This window comes from Peromyscus maniculatus, chromosome 22, assembly GCF_049852395.1.
Source record: "Peromyscus maniculatus bairdii isolate BWxNUB_F1_BW_parent chromosome 22, HU_Pman_BW_mat_3.1, whole genome shotgun sequence".
Lineage (NCBI taxonomy): Eukaryota > Metazoa > Chordata > Mammalia > Rodentia > Cricetidae > Peromyscus > Peromyscus maniculatus.
In genome coordinates, this window is record NC_134873.1 from 44,540,823 (window position 1) to 44,563,050 (window position 22,228).

The window sequence follows — 22,228 nt, forward strand, 5'->3', positions numbered from 1 at the left end:
AAGTTCAAGCAATTCTAATGGCCAAACGAGGAAACTGTCTAAACTATTAAATCTGTAATCAACCTACAGAGTGACTTTTTAATCATACTAAAGAGACTCCAAAACAATGAATTTTAATTACGAGGAGGATTTTTCCCATGTTTCTCTCTCCTCTCAAATATCGCACAAGACAAGGTAACCCAGGGCACCGATGCTCTTGGAGTTTTTAGTAGTTTCTCGTTGTCTTCAGATGTGTGTTACACACTGTCCCTGCAAGGGTCTCTCCTCTGCATAGTGTACCCCAGGGAGGCCCTTGCTTCTTCCTGCCAGCAATCAGCTTCACAAGCAACTTTATGACCGAGCCCAGCAACTTTCCTCAGGGGAACATGCAAGAGGCAGAAACACTTAAATGAGGGTCCGTGTTTCAGAATCCACATTTTTTTTTTTTTGTTTGTTTGTTTTAGTGCAGCAGCAGTTAGCATTCCCTTTTACTCATGACGTCAGAGTCATGCTAACACGCTCCAGGCAGTCCCTGTCAGAGAGCCTTGGCATCTTTCTGTTGCTCTGCTTGGTCCCCAGAAACCTGCTGTGTTTTAGGTGTGAGGCAAAGGGTCAGGACAACAATGGAGCCCAAAGCCCACAAACAATGAAAACCGCCTGGTTTAGATTTTCCCACCGGACATTCCCGAGGCTGGGCCTCTCCTGGGAGATACCATGCATTCTAGAATTGGACCAGGATTTTTGTAACTTTGCAAGGTGACTTTAATGTTATTTCTACTGAGAACTTGGCCACGGGAAAACGAACTGCTAGTGTACATACATTTCTTTTGATTAAGTTAATAGAGAAGGTTCTTTTCTGTCTCACCAAGTTTCTGGTTCTTTCAAATAGCGAATGACATATATATATAATTTTACTTCTATATTTCATGTTAGATGCAGAACTCCCAACCCTCAGCCATCTTCCTGCTAGTCCTGTTAAGCCTGTGTCATCTTGAGCACTCGTCACAGAAGTCCCTATGTATTTTATTAATATTTATGATACCACAGTTGAGTCAGAGGACACAATTCAGCGGTGACCCCAGAGCTTCTGCTTTGTGTAGACAAAGATGGGCCGTTACTAAAACACATAATTAAGGCTCAGATACATGCAGTATGTTTGGTTCCTCTGAGCACTAACATTCAGGCCTTTTGTTTGTTTCCTTGGGGGACATGGGTTTGGTTTTTTTCCATATTGCCCATACTGAAATTAATTTTGGGTGATGGCGATAAGATGTATGCTGTTGTATTCACTTAACAGAAAACCAAGACAACCAGAGAAGGCTGTTCATTAGTTCTCCCAACAGACCTCCAGTGCGTCAGATAACTTTTTCGAAGTACCTCAGAGTTAATGTCTTAACATTAGAGGCAAATGCTGCTCCGATCTTCTGACTAGGAGTACCCAATATAACCAACATTTACTTTTTTATTCTTATGTTTAAAATCTGAAATTCCTTTTAGAAGATGCAATATTAATAAACAAACCATAAAACAATTTCATAGAGAATCGCTTGATGTGGGACACATGCTCAGAACTTCTGATGTTGATGTCGCCGATGTAAGTGGCCCTTTGCGTTTCTTTTGAGTGGTTCCTCCAACAGGCAAGATGGTACTGTATTGTGTCCATGTTATTCCTATGTAAAGAGAAGCTTGTGGTGAGGCAGTTAAGTGTAGAATGGTATAGAGAGAGATGGAGAGAGAGAGAGAGAGAGAGAGAGAGAGAGAGAGAGAGAGAGAGAGAGAGAGAGATGACAGGCAGGCAATAAACAGGTATTTTATAGTCTTGTGAAGCTCTTTGAGTAGTACAGTTTTTCAAATTCACTATTAACTGAATAAAGTTTTATTTTTACTTTTAACATTTTTTTACAGGACTGAGAATTAAACCTAGGACTTTGAGCATGCCAAGCAAGTACTCTACCAGTAAGCTATATTCTTCAAATAAAATGAAAATTTGAAGTGTGACATATGCAGTTACAATAATTTAAAAACTACTGTGTGCATATGTTATAAACTAAACTGTTTCCCCACCCCTAACTTACCTCTCACTCTGCAGAATAAACTAGATCTCATTACCTCGTTGGAGCATATAAACTGAACTTTTGGGAAGAAGGTGGGGAATTGCCCACAAAAGAATAGAGATCAAGGTTGGAGGGACAGATCAGTGGTCAAGAGCTCGGGGGACCTGAGTTTAGTTCCCAGCACCCATGTCAGGCGACTCACAACAGCTTGTAACTCCACTTCCATTAGATCTGACACCTCTAATCTCCGATGGCATCAGCACTCATATGCACACATACCCCCCGCCACATACGTGTAGTTAAAAATAAAATAAATCTAAAAAAAACACAGACCAGTTTTATATTTCTGCTTACTGTTTTACAAATGGTTATTTCTCTACATGTCAGAATCAAAGAATAGCTAAAGTTTTAGCTGCCCATCTGCTATGTGAAAAAGACTCTCTAATTTCTGTGTTGGCTTACATTTGTCAACAATCAAGAGGGAACTTGAACAACTTTGAACTGCAAGAACGTGGAAAAGCTATTATCAGTTAAAAGAATGGATGATATGGTTTCAGACTGGATTTTGTGGAAGTGTCCGCTCTTCTCATTTACATTATTTTCAAATGCTGTATTCATTTTTTGGCACCTGGACTCAGGAAATTCTCCGCTTTTTCTTTTAAAGACTTTATTAATTTGTGTATGTACACATGCGCACACACACACACACACACACACACACACACGGAGAGGAGGGGTTTTGTGCACAGAGGCCAGAAGAGGGTATTGGATCTCTCAGAGGTAGAGTTACAGGCGCCTGTGGGATGCTGACCCTTGTTACATGGATGCTCAGAACCAAGCTCCGGTCCTCATAATCGCTAGCAAGCGCTCTCACCTTGCTGAGCCAACCTTCTAACCTCAACATCTTTTTAAAGGACAGGAAACAATGAGTCTGACATGGCGGTGAATGCTTGCAAGCCCAGTATTTGACAGGCTGAGGCAGGGGGATCATGAATTTGAGGCTAGCTTGGGTTGTGCAGCAAGACACCGTCTGAACTGTCTGAAATAAAGGATGCAGAGTGGTAGATCATGGTTTTACGCAGAATACATCGAGTTTCCGAATTCCAGCTCTGCTAATGGGAAGTGACAACATCTAGTCAAGCAGAGGCTAAGGGACGGTAAATGGCAGCTCTTCTGCCCACACCAAAGTTGAATTGTTTAGGCTACGTTTTCTTTAGTGTGTTTGCTGGTGTTGACTTGAAAGGAAGACACACACACACACACACACACACACACACACACACACACACACACACACATCTCTGACTGCCTTTTGAAATCAAATACATTTCCTGCCTCTTCTTTCCTCAGCACTCACACAACCAACTTATTTATAGTCCAGGAAAGGGGAAAAAAAAAAAAAACCACCACTCTACTGGAGGCCGGAAAACTAAGTAGGGAAAGAATGGGAGGAAGCGGGCTTACCGTTTAGCCAAACAACCTTTACTTCATTGAGCTCAAAGCTTAGGAGCTTCGTGGTGGTGGTGGGTAGGCACAATTGGCTTGCAAATTTCTTTTCCTTTCTTTTTTGTTTTTAACTCGTCATTTTTGAACTGCACCTGAGCAGTGGAGGTGATGACAGCTTTTTCAAAGCGAGGGCAGCCATCTCTAGGTGTTTGGGCGCTTTGAAAAGAAACTTTCAAGAACCCGGAGGAAAGAAAGATGCTTCTCTAGTGTCGTGAACACATCTGTTGACTGCGCATCTGTGAATGAAGGTACACGTCGTTTTTAAGTTTGCCTCTTGGTGTGTCTTAACGCATTTCATTGGCTTTGCATACCGGCTATGGGCAGTATTTGTGGCTGTGGGCATGTTCTCCTGGAACTGTTCAGTGAGTTTTGGATGAGTCTGCTCTGAAGAGCAGTCAGACGCCTCAGGGATGGCACCCTGGGCTTCTAATAGTAAATGCTTATCTTAAGGTTATTTTGGGTAGTTGCTTCCTTGTGGTAACTTCCGCTAATCTCAGCATCATCTATAATCTCATTGGTGATCACCTTTGAAAACATCTGCCTGATACTATTTGTGCTTTTTCTTGTGCTGACTAATAATCCATCTGCCATTTCTTTGATCAATAACCGGCTTAGGATATATTTAATAAGCATGTTTTTAAACACAGCCAAACAGTCACTGAAGTTATTTTACTGAAATTTAAGTTTTGTGTAAAATCGTGAGGATGAAAATTATTCTAGTACAAAGTTTCCCCTTTTGATAAATCATTCTTAAACAAGGATGAACGAACCTTCTAGAAGATCAAAACAATCCAGTGCTGAACTTTTCCCAGTGATAGGAACTATTTGTAGTAATTATTTACATTTCATTTTGTTTTTCAAAACATTTCTGCTGCATAGATTTTGAGTGTCTTCAAAAACGTTCTTGTACTTAGAGATGGAAAGGGAGGAGGGAAATTCAATCCAAGAGCAGTTGATGCTGCTCACAAAAACTTGGGAGGCTCCAGGGGACCCTCTAAAAGACATTCCTTGCCATTAAGTGTGCGCGTTTGTTTAAAAGACGAGGCTGTGTGCATCCGCAGCAGATAGAGACGCTTGATTGCTGTGGGCACCGTGACTGACAAAGGAGGAGGCTCTGCTGATTGCTGAGAAGGAAACCGGTGGCTGTTCTTTCGGCCCCTCCCTGCTGGAGATTGCTGTGTTTAGAATCTGCAGCAAGAAGATAGCGAAGTTGAAAGCCCAACTGTGAGCCTGCCAGAGCTGGTGAGGAGCCTAGGGCTTCCTTCTAGGTCAGGGCGGCTCTCTTTGGCCCTTTTGTACTCTGAAAGAATTTAAGTGTGGGTTTCTTTTGTTTTGTTTCTGACTAAAAATTTCTAAGTCATTCCATGGAAATGGTTCACAGAGTTTTGTTTTGTTTTTTTTTTTAATGGAAATTGTAATGAAGTTTTGAAAAGACAAAGGGAAACAGAATGACTAGCTAGATATAAGGGTTCTAAGCAAACCACTCTCCATATTGATTTTTCAGGCACCACAATACTCCAAAGTCAGTTCTGAATCCATCTTGTTTTAGTCAACTGTCACACAGTGACTCTAGGGACCTGGATCTCGCTCTCAATAAAGCTAAATCTGCTAATGCTGAACTCATCCCTTTCTAAATGGCTAAACAACTTTTGCCAGCTAAGAAAACTTTCGTTAAAGTGCTTGCCACATAGGCAGCAAGCAGGAAGACCGAACTTTTGATTCCCAGCACTCACATGAATGCTGGGTGGCCTAGCCAGCCATGTTGGCAAGCTTTGGATTCATTAAATAGTCCTTTGCCTCCAAGAATACATTAGAGGAGGACTCCCAGGTCGTCCTAACACCTCTGCATGTGAGAACACCTATACACCCATGCACAGTACCCGCACACACATGAAAAAGAAAAGGACACTCTCAGTGAACCTTATGAGAGTTATGCTCTAATATGAGTCAAGTTTTAAACAGTAGATAACAATGACGAGTCTGGGATATATATTATTTGCCAAAGTCTTATCATTAGCTATTGGTTTCTGGGTGCCAAGCTTAATAAATATATTCATAAGATGCCAGTTATTTCCCTTGCATTTCTTAGGAGTTGCTTAATAGCTTCATAGGTTACTTTAGGCATTCTCAGGCTCCTGAGAGTGTTTTAAGTTAGGTAATTTAGAAAAATACTTATCAATATATTTTTTTTATTTTTCTATTAACTAAATCGAGGGGTGCCATCTCTAGGATGACTCTTACAATCACTGTGTGTTTACAGGTGACAAGGAATAGCTACCCTAGGCCTCATTTTCCATAGGAATGAAATTCAGGGTCAAAAGATCAGGAGAAGCTCCAGGGATTTAGATGTCATTGAAAATAATCTTCACCGTGTAGGGTGTGTAAAAGAGGGTGTGAGGTAAACCAGGCCAAGGTCACGAAGCCACACTCATCTCCCATGTGGCCCGAAGCTGGGCAGAGGACAGGGTATGCTGTGTGCCGGGTTCTGTCTTTCTACAGGATTTCCATTCTCCTCCCTCAAACCCTGCAATCTAGGCTAGCAAGCAGCACCCCACCCCCACCATCAGTGCCAAAGCACATCAAGTCCTCCTAGTTGTAAAATCATGTCAGATCTTGGTACAGATCAACATTCAGTTAGAGAAAGAGAAGTAAGTAGGAATTAAAAATAGAATTAAAGCCTATATACGGAACCAAACTAATGATATAGATATGAATCCTTGATAAGGAAGACCTCAGTCGGGGAGGCATGATGGAATATAAAGTTGAGTTGGTTCCTGGAGAGCAACCATATGGTGAGGACAGACAGAGGTGAGATCGACCACTGTAGGAAAGGAGCAGTGAGCATGGACGGAGATGGAGATGTACATGGCATGCTCAGGGAACAGGTTATTAGATGAAGGATGCTCGCTGAAATGTGAATTTCTGGTAATAAAACAAAAACACAAAAGCATTCTAGTATCTGTGTCCTATTGCGTGGGTTTGCTTGGGGACAATTGCATGGGTCACATCTGTAAAACCATTACCCTTGCACCTGAAATCACATTTAATTAATTGCCCTTTATTTTTAATTCAACCAGTCAGGGAACTGAGTCATTCAGCTTGACAAGAGCAGAGAAATGAACACTTGGGGCACGTGAAAAGTGTCTGGAAGAGGTTGAGGCCATGCTGCTATGGGACTGATGCCAAACTAAGGGACATCTCAAAGATGTCATGGGACACTGAGAGATGTTGGGCAGGGTCATGATGTGGATAAGATTTGACACGAGACTTTCTAGGGTAGGGAGAGCGGGTCCCTGAGGCCTGGGTTCTGATGCATATGAAGAACCCATTAGGGAGCAAATGGACCTGCTCTGAAAACGAACTAGGCATGGCTATGGGAAGAGAGGACAGATTGTGTGTGTGTGTGTGTGTGTGTGTGTGTGTGTGTGTGTGTGTGTGTGTGTGTGACTTATGGTCCATTCAAAGCCCATCAAAGGTAGCTCTGAGTCAGGGAGTGATGAAGGGATCAGAGATGTATGGAGTATGAGGTGGAGGTGGAAAAGCCGGGTACCAAAGCTATTCACAGCTGGAAACACGGACTAGCTGAGGAGGGGGGCAAGGAATGGCAGTGACAGCAGCCTGCTGCTCCTGAGCACTTACTGGATCTCAGCGAAAGGTCAGGACACCGATCTCCCATTACCTTATTAGGGGCTCACAAACAGTTCCAGAAAGATTCCGTTGGTAGCCATGTGTCATAGGCGAAAGGGTGGAGCCCTGGGGGTGTTACGAGTCATCCATAATTCAGGACTACAGTCACTGAAAGATAACAGGAAATGGAACCAAAGCCTTTGTTCATGTATAACCTAGATTTCTGGTCCTTTCTTGTTCCAAATTTGAGTAGAGTTCATAGAATTCCTTGCCTTTGTGTAGTAGTACTTGCTCATTGGGACAGCCAGCCCACAGAGACTTCTTATTAATTACGAAAGCTTGGCTGATAGCTTAGGCTTGTTTCAGTAGCACCTATAACTTAAATGAACCCATTTCTATTAATTTACATGCTGCCATGTGGCTTTTTACCTCTATCCCATTTTTAGTGTGTGTCCTCCTCGTTACGCATCTGGCTGGTGACTCCTCCTTCTTCCCAGAGTTCTCTCTGACTCAAAAATCCTGCCTAGCAATTGGCCGTTTAGCTTTTTTATTAAACTGATTACAGTGATTTATTTTTACAGTGTAAAGGAATATTGCACACCTTTGAGTTAGTATCTCTGAGGAAATGGAAATAGTTTATACAAAGAGGTTTCAGTTATTATTGTTTTCATCTTTGGTTTTTTATAAGCCAGGGTCTCACTCTGTAGCCCAAACTGGTAATCTTGTTTCAGCTTCCCAAATACCGGCATTACAGGAACATACCGTTATAATCGTCTTTATTTGTCATATATTTATTACCTGTATTATTTCCCCATTACTGGCTCAGTTTTCGTCTCCCCTTGGTTTTTCTACTGGAATAAAGATTATGCAGTAGAACGAAACCAAGGTGACCATCTCCTGCCTCTGTCCCTGGCTACCCTCTAGATGGGTCATCTGCTAAAAACCCTCCATCCAGGCCAGTGACAGTAGAGGCTGACTGGGGGAAGCAGGCCACTCAGCAATCTCCATAGTGTGGCTGAAGTTCACAAGGTGACCACATCACTAGGCTGTGGTGCCCACACCGGTTTAGAGGCTGTTTGTATTAATAGGCTGAGGAAAACGTTTATGAAATTATACAGACCGTTCGGTGGTAGGGCACTTGCCCAGCACATGCAAGACCCTAGATTGCAGGGCCAATACCAGCAAAGAATGAAAAAAGAAATTTATTTGTTTTATTATGTTTGACTATTAAAGATGATAAAGATATTATAACAGATATTATAAAAGATGATAAAGCATTATAAAAGATAAACTTTAAAAATGCACATGTAAGACTTTATTGTTAATAGAACTTCTTAAACATCACAATACACACACACACACACACACACATATTTGGTTTTTTGAGACAGGGTTTCTCTGTGTAGTTTTGCACCTTTTCTGGAACTCACTCTGTAGCTAAGGCTGGCCTCGAACTCACAGAGATCTGCCTGCCTCTGCCTCCCGAGTGCTGGGATTTTAAAGGCATACACCACCACCGCCTGGCACAATGTATCTTTTTAATTAGAAAATGAAAAGTCTAACTTAGAAATGCAGTCCAAAGAAATAATCAAATTCAGACAAAAATGTATGCAGACTTTTTATTTTTATGTTATGTTTGTGTTTTGCCTGCATATATGGATAGTGGGATAACACCTGTGTGCAGTACCCTCCCAGAGCAGAAGAGGGCGTCAGATCCTCTGGAACTGAAGCTGGGGGATGATGGTGAGCTGTTACGTGAGTGCTGGGGACTGAACCCCGATCCTGTCCCTGTAAGAACAGAAACTGCTCTAGGCAGGTGAGCAGTCTCCAGGCCCTGCAGAAGAATCTCCACCTGCAACAGGCAACACTTTATGACTAAACGGAAAATACTTTAAAAATGGAATTATTTAATATTATTCCATAATTTTTAATTTTATAGAGATGATAGTTTCCAATAGACTATTTAAAGGTGTTGGAAAATAGTCATACTTAATGTTATATGAGAAAGAAAAGGCTATAAGATTATATTTGTGGTATGGTCGAACACACACACACACATATATATGAAAGAACACACGCACATATATATATATGAAGGAACACACACACACACATATATATGAAAGAACACACGCACACACACACACACACATATATATATATATATATATATATATATATGTATGTATGAAGGAACACACACACACACATATATATGAAGGAACATATATATGGAGGAACAAAGAGTTGAGAGTTCACAAACTGAGACATTAGCAGTCAGTGAAATAACAGTGACTTGTATTTTCTACTCTCTGGGATAAATAAACACATATACTGTTTCATAAACAGGATCGAAACCCCACTGCTATCTACAAAGTAGAGAGAGCTGAGTCTCTGTCCTGTGCCCTGCCGTCATGATCAACAACACACTTGTGCTAATTCAGCGCCATTTGTGGCCTCCTCACCCGCCCAGTTAAGAGCCGTATCCTGTTTGTGACAGTGTAATTTATGGTCATGGAAAAGCTTGTGATGCACTGGCCTGCTCTATGACTTCACTGCATTCATGGGCAGCAGGAAACAAAGACACACACACACACACACACACACACACACACACACACACTTTTTTTTTCTTTCCGTAATTGTTTTAGTAATAATTGACAATTGAAGGAAATGAATGGCAGAAAACAATTATAGGCAGACAAGATGTCCGCAGCTCCAACTGGGAATTTCAGTGGACTCCATCTCGGCCTTATTCCTGCGTTCCCCTCGGAACCCCACAAAGATAGTATTGTTTTGTGCCTAATCTACTGTGAAATCACTATTTTTTTTTAAACTAGTAGTAATACTATTCTTTCCTGGCAGCACCCCCCCCCACACCCCCAATATGTGTTGAATTCAGTATCTGGTAATCCATATCGGGAATTGGTGTTGAATAGTTTATGTTCGCTGCTGTCCCGGGCCAAGGTGAGCTCCTCCCTGTGCACAAATCCAGGAACACGACTCAGCAATATCTCGGGGAGTTTTTCCACATCAGACTAGCAGCCTGCAACCCAGACATGAACTGTTCGAATTTTGACTTTCCATTGTTTGAACTTGAAACAATCACATTCATGTTTCTATTTCTGCAGACTGATCTCTTGCCTTTGTGTAGACGCAGGAGACAGGGGTCGGGGGTAGGAGGGAGGGGGGTGGGCAAAAACTCAGGACGACTGATTCGTGACTCACTGCCCTGTTTCCTTGGGTATAGTTAATGACTTGGTAGATGAGAATGAAGAGTGTATTGTCAACTGGGATATGCCTGAAGGGATGGAAGGTGGCTTCCTCATGTAAGGGCTTGTGTCCACGGCTGATGTGTTGGGAAGTATTAAGATTCTGTGCACGGAGGAGCTGAACAAGCACAGGCCGTTGCAACCCTTGCTCCAGTCCCATTTGCTTCCAAGTAATTCAATTTGGAGTAGAATTCTGCAGGGGCTCTGACTATGGCTTTTTATTAGGAAGGCCTTAAGACCAGTGGTGTCCAAAAGGAATAAAAAATGAGCTTCATGGTTCATTTCATCTTTGTCAAGACACCAGGCTAAAAATAAATAAATACATACATACATAAGTTAAGTAAATTTTAGTAATTGGTTTTATGTAACCACCCACCTCTAGATCGTTACTAATCCAACATACGTGACTGACATAAAAACCCTTAACGAGATATTTTACCTTTTCCTTTTTTTTTTCTATCGTCTTTGAAGTTTGTTGCAAAGTTTTGTTTCCTGCACATCTGGATTCAGACTGGCTTCGTTCCAAGTGCTCAGTAGCTTTAGGTGTCCAGTGGCTGCTAGGCATGGTGGCGGGCGACACATGTAACACGTGGGTTATACACGTAGTGTTCAGGACTCACAGTCTCCTCCATCCTGCCCAGAGAGCTGGCAACTCTCTGAGGTCTCAACTGAAATGGAATAGTTGAAAGCAGGCGAAGGATTGGAGGCTTTTGTGGTGTGGCCTATTAGAACAACTCAAAGTTTGCTGAGTCTGAGTACCCATGGATTTCTCAGTTGACCACAGGAGTGAGCTGGGCGGGGGTGGAGGGTGGGGGGGAGTGGGGGGGTGGGAGTGGGGGGGTGGGGCTAAGCTGGTAAAAGGCTTGCAGAGCAGTTCTGAGGACCTGCATTTGCATCCTTAACACCCACACAAAAGGTGGAAGTGGTGGCCTGCCTCTGTTCTTAGCCCCAGAACTCTGGGGACAGTGGCAGACATGTGCTCAGCTCCCTGGCCCACCAGTCTGCCCCCAAAAGGACAAACTCCAGGCTCAGTATGAGTCTGTCTCAAAAAATAGGGTGGGAATTGATAAACACCTATGGCTGACTCCTGGCCTGCAGGCCAGGCTAGTGTACCTGCAGACACACATACTACACCGACATGCAGATTCAAAATCAATCGGGACTATATACTTGTAGTCAACTTTATTCGTTTTGAATCTGCATGACTCTCCTGTGGGTATCACGTGTGTGTGTGTGTGTGTGTGTGTGTGTGTGTGTGTGTGTGTGTGTGCACATATTCTAGGCCTAAAATCGATTCTTCTATACAGACTGAAACTGAGTTCCAGAAAGCCTTTGTGATTTTGTGCCTCTGATGCTACATAAAAGGAAGATATCTTTAGCAGTTAAAATGTGTGCGTTCACACACACACACACACACACACACACACACACACACACACACACGGTTCTAGCATTGTGACTACTTGCTGATGTTTCACTTGAAATGTAGGAAGCATGCTTCAATAGTCTTGTGTAACTCCCTGCCCTGGGGACTCCCATGCCAGTCAGCTGGGGTGATAAAGATAGCTCTAAGTGCTAAATAAGGAGATGCAAAAATAAACCTGTGGAAGGGGAGACAACCAGAAGAGCCTGGAAGTTCCCAGAGCTCTGCCAAAGGCAGAGACCTGGAAATCCAGGCCCCTGGAGCCCTGAGGAGGGGCTGCGGCCAACTGCAGCAGTCCTCTTTGGGGTTCCTCTCTTGTTACACACGGGTTTGATTATGAAGGTAGATTTAGAGCAGCCAGAAAAAAGTCCAGACTCAGAATAAAAGCTAAAGCCGTCTAAAACGCAAGTAATGACCATTTGCTGCATGGCTCACACGTTGGGAATGCTCCAAAAGCTTGGGGATTTTCTCGGACCTCTAAATTCACTTTCCATTTTCTTCACAGAAACAAAGCTATAAATAGCTTTAGGCATCTGCCCCTAAAACGCCATATGTCTTCGATGAAACTGTTTCAATGCATCTACAATGAATGCATAATGGACTGAGTTCTTACTTGATAAGTTACTGTTTAATATAAATATGTCATTATATTCCTGAAATTATTCATTTTATTTACAAAGAAATACAATGGTTAATATGGTGTTTCTACATTGATGTAATATATTTTATACACTATATTAATATATTAACAATTGCATTCTATAACCAATGTATGAATGCTATTGTTAATAAATGAAATAGCATGAATTGTCAACTTATTATCACCTTGTATGCAAAGAAGCAAGCAGTTGTAAAGATTGCAGGAAGTAGATGCTGTCCTACATTCCAGGACAAGCTAAAGAGGTAAATCCTATTTATTTTATCTGTTAATGTTGGTAGAAAACTCAATCAATTAGCAAAGAATGAGGAAATAGAATTCTTAAGAAAGTCACTCATCTAAGTGACTTAGGGACCAAGTCCTTTTTAATCATCACGTGTCCATTCCACCACCACCCCAACACCAAGATAGGGTTTCTCTGTGTAGCCCTGGCAGTCCTGGAACCTGCTCTGTAGGCTCAAACTCAGAGATCTGTCTGCCTCTGCCTCCTGAGTGCTGGAATCAAAAGTGTGTACCATCACAGCCCGGCCCTTTTTAGTCTTTGGTCTAACTTTACTTCCAAAGCCTGGTCTTGGCTTTTCTTTAAGGAAATACTTTTGGCTGTGCACTTAATGCATAGCCAAATTCAGGATTCCTTTGATTTGCAAATAGGTGAGGTTTTACTGAAGGATACAAGACAGCAAATTGCAGAGGCAGTTAGAATTAAGTAGTGCAGCATATTGGAAATCAAACTACACAAAATTGCTCAGGAATCCTTGCGGGGAGGGTTGAGACTGGGCTTGGAGGAATGACCCTGCAGCCTCCGTGGTACACCATCAGCCTTCACTTCCCAGTTTTTATGCTTTGGTGAGTAGATAGCTGCAAGCTGGATCCTGAAGGTACTGCCATTGTTTCTTGCTGCTAAGCACTAGGAAGTGAGGTAGGTGTAACAAAGCCAGACACTAACTGGTCCCCAGCCAAGATCAATAGAGCATGCCAGTGCTCAGTTTTACCAGACAGTCAGTGAATGCAGGGACCTGCGAGAGGGTTGGGACAGACATTTGAGAAGGGGAATAGAGAACACCTTGCTCCACTTGATTCTCCCAGTATCAGATACTTCATGGTCCTGGTGTTCCTCCACTTTATTGATTGATTGCTTGCTTGATTGTGTGTGTGTGTGTGTGTGTGTGTGTGTGTGTGTGTGTGTGTGTGTGTGTGTGTGTGTGCACTCCCCATAGCACTCATGTAGAGGTCAGAGGGTCTCTCTTGTGTTGCTGTGTAGGAGGGTTTTCAGCTGATTTCCCTATCTGTGCTGGCCATGGGAATACAGATGTGTACACACTACCGTATCTGCCTTTATTAAAATGTGAATTCCAGATATTGAGCTCAGGCGGTCCAGCTTACGTGGTAGGTGCTCTCACCCATGGAGCCATCTCCTTGGCCCTTCTAACCTCTCAAAGAGCTTCTCCCTCTCTCCACAAATGTAATTGTTTCCTGTGTCTCTCGAAACCCATTCTTCCAGGCTACACTTGTTCTTACCAGTGATGCATAGCCAACCCTGACCTTACTAAAATGGCGTTGAGAGAATTTGAGCTTATGATCTAGGTCCAGGGTTAGCCATTTGTCTCCAACGTGCCTCTTCTTGGTGTTCCTCATAGTCTTAAACTTAGTGTTTCTGAGATGAGAATTCTGTCCTCTGTGGATATCCACTCAGTGGGCGTTGCTCTTTGAGATTCTGACGTCACTCCATTCGGCTGGGGCCATATTTCCCACCATCCTGCTCTTCACCCACCATGAATCCAGCTGGCCACCCTTCCGGTTAGATGTGTCTCATTTCTATTCTCAGGGCCCTTCCTTCCATTCTTGTTCCTTTTTAAACCTCATTCCTGGATTCTCTTAGTAATCTCACAGCTGGTTTCCCACCCCCGGGGACTCCCTCTCCGCATGCTCGCTTGCTTTCTGAAGTCCTGAGAGAACGGTGTGTCTGGGAAGGGGTGCAGACTGCCTACAGTCTTAGCCCAGGTTGCCAGAAACAGAAATATGGGCAAAGTGTTGAATCTGTTGCAAGAAAAGCTGCATGTTGTGAAAATGGAAGAAGTGACCAGGGAGATGAAGGCTTTTCTCTAGAAACCAGAAAGTCAGGGGCAAAGGCTACATGATGGGACATGATGGCCGCTTCCCCACTCCCTTCATTCACTGGACCCTTTGTTCTCTCGGGCTTTCTTAACCTCACCATGCACCCCACACACAGGAATAGGAAGAAGTCTATCAGCTCCCCAGTTTGTATCTCTTAGAAATTGATGCATCTTTTTTGAGACTAATCTTTGTTTATTTTTGTTTTTCAGATTTAGTCTGACTCAGTAGCTCTAGCTGGCCTGGAACTTGCTATACAGACCAGGTTAGCATTGAACTCAAAGAGATCCACCTGCCTCTGTCTCTTCGGTGCTGGGATTAAAGGTGGGAACCACCACTCGTGGTTGATTTGATTTTTAAAAATTTATATGTAGACAGGGTCTCCCTGTGTAGCCCAGGTTGGCCTCCAACTTAGTATGTAGCCCATGCTAGCTTCCAACTTTGAATCCTCCTGCTTCTGCTTCCCAAGTACTGGGATTACAGGTGTGGTCCATGATACCCAGCCTTAACCCATTATAGACTTCTTGTTTCATGCTGTTGTGGTTGGAAAAGTTCCTCGACATAGTTTTACTCTCTTTTAATTTGTTAAGACTTGTTCCATGGCCTAACATCTGGTCTATCCTGGAGACTGTTCTGCATGCACTTAAAAGGATGCATACACCACTGTTGGGTGGAATCTTCTTTGTACTAAGTCCACTCAACCTCTAGTGGGTTGTTCAACTCTACATTTCTACTTTGCTTTATGTCCATTGTTGAATGAAGTATGTCTAAATTCTCTATGATTACACTGTCTATTTCTACCTTAGGTTCTGTCCACACTTGCAAATATCTACATTTATAGTAGTCACATGTATTTATAGTTATTAGAGCCTTTTGATACATTAACTCCTTTCTCATGTCACGCCATTCTTTGGTTTGATAGTTTTTGGCGTGGCATCTCCTTTATTCCATATAAATGTAACTATCTCTGTGCTCTTTTTTGCTTTCCATGCACATGGAATACCCATTTGCATCCCTTTACTTTCAGAGTATGTGTAAAGCTGACATGGGACCCTTGCTAACAACACATAGTTGGAGCTTTGATTTTTATTCATTCATCCACTTCATGTCTTTTGACTTAATCTAGTTACTTAGCAAGTAAGTATTGACAGGTAAGTACTTTATATTGTTACTCTCCTGTGTCTATGTGGTATATGTATGTGTGTACCCATGTATGCATGGATGTGCTTGTCCATGCGTGCATGTGTGGCGGCCACAAGTTATGTTGAATGTCTTCTAGCACTCTCTAACTTATTTTTTGAAACAGAATCTGTCACTGAACCTCTACTTGGCTAGATTGGCTGACAAGCAAATCCCTGGGGTACACCTGCCCCCCACCACCACAGTGGTGGGTACACCACACCTGGTATTTTACATGGGTGATGAGGCTCCAAACTGGGACCATGTTTGTGTAGTAATAAGCACTTACCAACAGAGATGCTTCGCCAGCCTGCTGTCTACTGTTTTCGAGTTCTTTTGTTCATTCTTCCTTGGAGGCTGATGTCCTTTGTGATTTGGTTTTCTGTTGACGTGGGGGGAGTATGCTTTGATTCCTAACTTCTTATCTCCTGTTTGTTCTTCAGAGTTTGCTTTGTAGTTACCACCTGAGGCTCACACAAAACATTCGATATTTTTAGCCATCTATTTTAAGCTGAAAACAATAACTTTTTGTTACTGATGTCGCAATTTGCACCATTCTATATTGTGTCTCTGTTAACAAATGAACGTAGCCATAGCTAATTTTAATACATTTTTTGTTCCATTTTCATATAATAGTTTAAAGTGGCTAGGGCATCACCATGGTGGTATCAGAATATGGATGGATCCATACTTATGATGGGCTCACAATTTTTCTTTTTAGTCTTGTGATGGGCAGAATTGAGTCCATTTTGGAACCATGTTTCAGATTTCTGATTTTGATAATTTTCCAGCCAATGCTCTTACCCTCTGAGACACTGCTCCAACCCCTAGGGATAAGTTTTATACTTTCATGTACTTTCCAACTTGAAGACCTCTCTTTGGCTCCTAGTGGGTGTCTAATTGTTGATGAACTCCCACACCTTTGGTGTGTCTGGGGAGGTCCCTTTTATTTCTTTCATTTCTGAAGAAAAGCTTGCCAGGTTTAATATCTTTGGTTGACAGATTTTTTTTTTTTTAAGCTTCTGTGACATCATTCCATTTTTTCCGGGCCTGCAAGGTTTCCTCTGAGAAACCTGATGATGGTCTTCTGAAGGTTTTCTTTTTATGTGATGAGTTGCTTCTCTTCTTGCTGCTTTTCCACATTTCCTTTGTCTTTGGATTTAGAGAAAGGATTACATTGTGTCACTGTGACGATATCTTTCTATGTTAACTGCTTGAGGTTCATTGGACTTCAGGGATCTGAATGTTTATTTTCCTGTCTAGATTTGACAAGGTTTCTGTCGACTCACTTATGCACAGTGGGATTCTCAGAATGCATAGAGAAAGCAATCAGGGCAGAGGTTCACTGGAGGAAATAACAATATCTTCCTGGCATGGCATCAGACTTCCTTCAGAATGAGGCAATGCTTTTTACGGCCTTACCTTGGTAATTGAACTGTCACTTTTCATGGATCCTGTTGGCCGGAGAGAATCTGCCTTGATTCAGTGTGAGCCCAGACTACACAAGAGTCTATGAGGTTAGCTGGGAGACATCTGCAGGCTGCTACACATGTGTACCATACAAACTTCACAAAGTTGTGATTACAGAATTTTATTTTTCTTCTTTGTGCACTATGTTACCTTTTTTTTTTTTTTTTTTGGCTTATTCATTTTGTTTTGTTTTTCAGACAGGATTTTCTGTGTAGTCTTGGCTATCCTGAAACTCCCTTTGTAGAATAGACTAGCTTTGAACCTACCTCTGCCTCCCGGGTGCTGGGGCTAAAGGTGTGAGGGGCTTTGGTTGGGTCAGATGCCTGTTTATGGGCAAAAGTAGACTAGGCAGTTGAAAATGGTGTCAGAAGGAAGTGGGAACCCTGGCCAGGCAGTGTCACAGTGCCAACTAGACCTTCTCAGCCTCTTCATGTAGACAACAGCACCAGACAGCACTCAGATTGTCCCATGAAAATAAGAAGTACGTACGTTTTACATTTAGGCAGCACAGGATGGTTCTTTTCTATTTTTAATTTTTAATTTTTTGAGGCTATAGTTTTATCACCAGGCATGATGGCACAAACCTTTAACTTCAGCACTTGGGAGGCAGAGGCAGGTAGATCTCTGAGTTCTAGGCCAGTCTGGGCTACAGAACTAGTTCCAGGACAGCTATGGCTACACAGGGAAACCCTGTCTTGAAAAACCAAAGTAAATAAATAAAAATAAAATTTTCATTTCCCTCTTTTTCTTCCTCCCCTAAAATCCTCCCATGAACTCTTCCCCCTGCTCTCTTTCAAACTCATGGTCTTTTTCTTTAATTGGGGTTTCATATGTACATTTATGAACTTCTCCCACACCTCATCCATGTTAGCATGCCTATTGCCGCTGTCCTTGTTCAGGACTCAAGACTAGGACTTAAGACTCTACTCAGTAAGAGGAAAATAAGCCTGGTACTGGAAACATAACCATCTACCCAGTGAAGAGTCTACAACAACCGCTTTACTAAATCAACAGAATCCCTAACTACATTCTAAATGTTTGTCCTTATGCCCCCCGGATAAGTGTCACCCCTCATCAAGGAACTTCTCTCTGCAACAGCCAGAGACTATTACAGAAAACCACAAGGAATCAAAAGTCAGAATCGTGGTGCCCAGTGCCAACTGATACATCTACAGCACAACTCCCGAACCTAGGGCTCGGTGATCATCGCAGACAAGGGGGCAGAAGGGTCCCAAGAGCCAGAATAATGGGGAGTCTGCTGGGAAAATTGTGTCTCTCAGCAATGTCAGAAGGACAATTGTTCAAAACACCTTTCTGTGTCGTTTCCTTTCCTTTCGAAAATAAATCCAGGAGACACAAATTGCCACTAATTTAGTTGATTTACTCTTAAGATGGACTCCTAAAAGCAGTGTAGTAGAATTGCTCATTGTCCCTCAAAAATACTTAAGGCTGAGGGAGCAGAGAAGTCGGGTCTTTGGGTTGCTCATCCTGGTCAATTTTTCTATTTTAGCAACCGAGTAATCACGACAGCACCATATTAGTGAAATTATTAAGGCCACTCCACGTAGTTAAAAGGGAGGTTTATTTAGTGGTGTAACTTACAAATGAAGGGATAGGTAGGTTGCAGGGTTTGGGGAAGATGCAGCGCAGTCCGGCAGTGTTCTCTGGAGAACTCTGCTCGGTCTACCTCCAGCGTCCAGGGTCCAGGAACCAAGAGAGCTGGCGCATCCAGATCTTAGGTCTTCAGGGTCCTCTCTTGGCCCCACCTTGTAGGCATGACAGTTACCGAAGCCTCATTGGGGGTTGGAACTTCCAGATCAAAGCTCTAATGGCTACCCAGTACAGCACCACAAAGTCCTTGAAAATTGGGATTGGGGAAGAACGTTTGGAAAGATGCTGTCTTCAGGTAATGAACTGCTGTCATGTTCCTAGTTTCCTAATGTCTCACCCACAATTCCCTGCACTTCATCCCCAAAGTGTGTAAAATGAATGGAGCCTGAGAAAGCATTGCCAAACATAGACAGCCCAGAGGAACCACACAGCCTCCTTCTGGAATCAGACTAAAGGATTAACTTCTGGAAAGAATTTTCCATCTGCTTCCGTGAGAAGAATGATTAGAACCATCTATCTAGGTTTGCACACTCTGAACTAAGAGACGAACTGTACCATCTGGCCTGGCTAAATTTAGTGCGGATTTCTTCGAGGAGTTCTGTCTCTGTTATGCAGGCAAAGACTTCACCTTCTGAAATCCTAGGGAGAGCAGGGGTTAATGGGTGCTAGAGATTGTCCTCTCTGCCCACTAGAGATGGCCCCCTCCAGCAGGGAGTGTTGTGTGATTTCTCTTATCCCAGCTGGACACCTGTTAGCCAGCCGACTGACACTGGGCACATGTTAGGTAGTTTCTTGCCAGTTTTATTCTGTGTGTCCAACTTACAGCACAGATACGTTCTCTGTCTCCCCTGGAACTTCTCCCATCCCTCACTTTTTCAACATCAGTGCCCTCTGTTATTTTTGGCATAAAAGAAATCTGCTTTTAATTCACTTCAAGGCTTTGCAATAAGCAGTTTAAAGGAGTTGAGCGGATGAAAGGTGTCTCTCGGGTCCTCTGAGGGACACATAACAACCTTATGGAACCAAGCTGAACCCAGGCCTGTCTTCTTTGTTATTTAATGGCAGTGTTTACACTCTGATGGTGGGGTTAGATGAGCCACACTGTGGTCATTAGAATATTACATAGCATTGGTTTTTAGTATCCCTATTTTTTTTTTTTTTGTTCTCTTTTGAATTCTTAAAGTTCGCTGTATTCCATTTTCCCCATTCGTACCTTGGCAGTTACACACTCTATCTCCTTTTATAGCTGGAACACACACTTGATTTAACAAAGTAATATAGACATGTTTGACTAAGGCAGGTATGGTACACACACCTGTTTATCTCAGCATTTGAGAGGCTGGGTCAGCAAGACAAAGAGTTTGAAGCTAGCCTCAGCTACAGAGTAAATTTGTTCAAAGCCAGATTGAGCTGTTCACTGAGACTTTGTCTCAGAAACCACAATCAAACCAAATCATATCAGTAAGAACAAAACCCACCCCCAGCCTCCTTCTGAATAATTAGGACCTTGGAGACCTTCAATTCTGAACTCATTCTCCTTTAATGTTATTACTGAAAGGGGGTCCTGGAGTAGTCATAGGACACACCCAGACTCCAAATTCTCAGCACAAAGGACATTGATTACCTTGGACGGACAAGCAGGGGTTGGGAGAGTGGTGGAGGAGTTGGGGGGGCGGGGCGCTGCCTCTGGGTTGGACAAAGACAGCAGCAGGAATTTTTGCAGAATTTTTTTTTTAAGGAGAAAAAGGGGGAAGTCTGTGCTAGGACGAGCTGGTAAGTCCTGATTGAACAGTGTAGCCAGATAATGAATTTTGATTACTAGACCTTGGAGTCTTAGTCAGGCATTAGGAAGTAAGTGGCCATGTAAGGGAATAGACCCTGGTGGCCAGCTTTAGGGGTGTGGTTTAGCAGGGGAGAAAGGAAGGTAGGGAGGTGCAGAAGGCAAGACCTGACAGCGCCATGTTAGAGAGCCCTTCAGTTACTGTTGAGTATTTCAACTCTACTAAAAGAAGAAAAAAGAAAGAAAAAAGAAAAGAAAAGAAAGAAAGAAAAGCTCCCCAGGCACAATGGGCATAAAATAAATCGTGCATATTTAAACTACAATTAGACTACTTGACATAGCACGCATGCATGAAACCACCACCATAACAACGAAGTTAATAAACATACTTTTGAGGCAAATCAATCCAATTCGCACTCAGATATGACCAAGTGTATAATATGAAGATCTGCGAATTTCCTGTAGCCTTGAGAGTTCTACAAGCCCCGGGGCTGGGAAGTGAGAAGAAAAGAGGAAGCAGGAAGGTCCTACCTTTCCCTCCAAGGACACGCCTCCAATAACTGACAGGTCTCCCCCTAAGACCAACCCTTACGGGTCTTATCACCTCCCATCAGGACCGGGGTGGACTTTCATCTAAACCATATCAGGACTGAGTTTGTACTCCCCTTCAATTTTAGTTTTAGGGCTGATGAGTTGGCTCAGCGGTTAAATGTGCTCGTTACACAACCCTGATGACCAGGATTCAATCCCTGGAACCTGTTTGAAGGAGAGAATCAACTCTTCAGAGTTGTCCCCTGACCTACATAGACCTGCATCTCTCCCTGGCACTAATAATAATACTTCTAAACGTTAATTGCAGAAGTTGTACTATTCGTTATAAATATACTCACTGCTAAATTTAGGCATATAAGAAAAAGAAAAGGAAGCTGGGCAGTGGTGGTGGCACACACCTTTTATCCCAGCACTTGGAAGGCAGAGGCAGGTGGATTTCTGTGAGTTCAAGGCCAGCCTGGACTATAAAGTGAGTTCCAGGACAGCCAGGACTGTTACAAAGAGAAACCCTGTCTCAAAAAAACCAAAACAAACAAACAAACAAACAAAAACAGGAAAAGGAGAATCCTGTTTGATTTCATAAGAGTGCATATATGTTTGTCTTTTTTCATGGCTGTGTGGTCTATACTTCATTGAATATTCATTCTGATTATTTTGACCAACTGCTTTTTGTCTTTGTTTTTTGTTTTGCTTTTGGTTTTTTTGTTTTTGTTTGTTTGTTTGTTTGTTTGTTTGTTTTAAGACCTGCTCTTACTCTGTACCTCAGGCTGACCTGGAACTCATTATTGTAACCCAGGCTGGCCCTCAACTCACAAAATCCTGCCAGGGTCTCCTAAATATTAATATTACAGGGATGAGCCTCCAATTCCTGTCTCCTTTCCTAATCCTTGGATTGTTTCTTTTTTTGATATGACATATGTTATACTGAGTTATTCTTAAATGGCTCTGTTCATTTGTTGGCTATTTTCATAGGCTACACTTCTGAACTAGAATGCATTATTTCCT

The 22,228-nt window shown here is 42.6% G+C and overlaps 1 protein-coding gene across 2 annotated transcripts in view; it reads left to right on the forward strand.

Annotated features, from left to right (window-relative positions):
• The first annotated feature begins 3,547 nt into the window (after nucleotides 1-3,547).
• Rasgrp3 (RAS guanyl releasing protein 3) overlaps nucleotides 3,548-22,228 on the forward strand; it is a 99,267-nt gene continuing 80,586 nt past the window's right edge. For both annotated transcript variants that reach the window (XM_016003426.3, XM_076559276.1), the window contains exon 1: nucleotides 3,548-3,787. The gene's annotated coding sequence lies outside the window, so the exon portion shown is untranslated. The remainder of the gene's footprint in view (nucleotides 3,788-22,228) is intronic.